The 2,032-nt window shown below is 50.0% G+C and overlaps 1 non-coding gene across 1 annotated transcript; it reads left to right on the forward strand.

The window, feature by feature from the left end:
• Window positions 1-1,267: 1,267 nt before the first annotated feature.
• TRNAT-CGU (transfer RNA threonine (anticodon CGU)) lies at window positions 1,268-1,339 on the forward strand. The gene has a single exon. It is a non-coding gene; the product is annotated as a tRNA-Thr (tRNA).
• Window positions 1,340-2,032: the final 693 nt, after the last annotated feature.

Here is a 2,032-nt window from a genome sequence, read left to right on the forward strand (position 1 = left end):
TGCCCCCTGGCCGAGCCTCACATCCCCCCTTTCCCCCTTGCTGCAGTTGGCATTGGAGGGCCACACGTTTCATATTGGTTTCTACTTCACCTGCCAGTTGCACCCATCCCACCAGTGTCGTGGGGTGGGCTTGCTGGAGGGCCCGATCCAGGAGGCTGGCATTGAGGCTTGGCTGAGTTTCCCAGCTCCTTCTCTACTAGGTGACAAGCAGATTTATGCTTGCTGGTGGAGACAAATGGCCCCAATTGGGTGCCAGAATGTTCTTCAGGATCTGAAGTCCCTGGCGCCTCATTGGATGTGTTGATAGATAACTCATATTTCTCTGAAGCCATTGATGAAATCACTCTTTGTTCCCATCCCAAATGAGCTCTGTGGTATATCATGGAGCTTAGAGGGATGAAGTGGGAGCTTAGAAGACTTGAGTGAGTTTGGAGATGGTCTTGTGACAAACAGGCCTGGCACCAGGGTTTCTGACACCCAAGGCAGAACCTTGCACCGGCACCCCTCCTTTGCGCACGTGCACTGCGATAACGTCACTCGGAAGTGATGTTATCTGATGGTGCGTTGCGTGCCCCCTGCCCAGCAGCCCTGTCCCGCTTTATAAAGAGCTAAGCAGGGGCTGCAGGGGCATTGTTTTTTTCACCATGCTCAGAGCGAGGAAACACTCCCCCCCTCCGCAGCCCCTGCTGAGCGGAACAGGGCTGCTGCTTGGTGCCAGGCCTCGGATTCAGCAGGAGCTCACAGGAACACAGCTCTTGAACCATTCTGAGAGTTCCACCTCTTCCTTCCCACCTTGTCCATTGAATAGTAGGTGCAGCTGCATAACAATCCCTGGATGAGCTCCACCACCTATTTTTCTATAAAACGACCCCTGCTTGGCGCCTTCCCCTGCCCAGCATGCTCTGAGTTTGGAGCATGCTGGGCAGGGAAATCTGCATTCTTCCTGGTCTTTGAGGGATCGGGGGAGCTCCTCTGATCCCTTAAAGCCCAGAAAGAAGACTGGGCACCTTCCCCTGCCCAGTGTGCTCTGAGTTCGGAGTATGCTGGGCAGGGGAAGATGTGTTCTTTCCCAGCTCTGAGGGATCGGGGGAGCTTCTCCGACCCCTTCGAGCCAAGAAAGGCTCAGGGACAGCATGAGCAGGGATGGGGAGGGGGCACCCGCCTCTATAGGAGCCGCCACCCCAGGCCGTCGCCTAGTTTGCCGACTCCCATGTGCCGGCCCTGGTGACAAAACTTCAAGAGTATCTTATAGGACTTACATTGGGGAGGGACGGTGGCTCAGTGGTAGAGCATCTGCTTCGTAAGCAGAAGGTCCAAGGTTCAATACCTTGCATTTCCAAAAAAGGGTCCAGGCAAATAGGTGTGAAAAACCTGAGCTTGAGACCCTGGAGAGCCTCTGCCAGTCTGAGTAGACAATACTGACTTTGATGGACCAAGGGTCTGATTCAGTATAAGGCAGCTTCATATGTCCATATGATTCTTATGAAATCCTATGTGATGGTGGTGAAGACTGCTAAGAAGGAATTCTATACAACCTCCACCGCATCCACTAGCTCTCACCCGGCTCAATTATTTAGGGAGATTATATCATTAACTTGTCTCACAGAGAGACCTAAAACATTTAGTAATTCACCTTAAACTGCAAGGCATTTGTGAGCTTTTTCACAGACACAGTCTTGATGCTCTACAGCAACCTGCCTGCCAACTTTGACACAGTATGTGAACTAGAAGCCCCTTTGGATTCAATGTTTGACAATGTCAGCCAACTGCCCATGGTCAATTTTGGCAGGATTCTGGATCTAATAAGAGGGGTCACAGTATGATATAGTCCAGACCAAAAATAGAAACCATGCCAAAAATGCTATTATTTAATAAAGACTTATTTTTTATAAAAACCAAAAAGTGTTGTTGTTTTTTTGGGGGGAAGGGAATATAATATATAGCTATTACAATATTTAAACAAGGGATCCCTTTCTGACACGCCCAGGGAAATTCTGTTCACCACTTTCAGATCAGGCAGCAATTTTTCTCC

This window comes from Heteronotia binoei, chromosome 2 (assembly GCF_032191835.1).
Source record: "Heteronotia binoei isolate CCM8104 ecotype False Entrance Well chromosome 2, APGP_CSIRO_Hbin_v1, whole genome shotgun sequence".
In the NCBI taxonomy this organism is placed as follows: domain Eukaryota; kingdom Metazoa; phylum Chordata; class Lepidosauria; order Squamata; family Gekkonidae; genus Heteronotia; species Heteronotia binoei.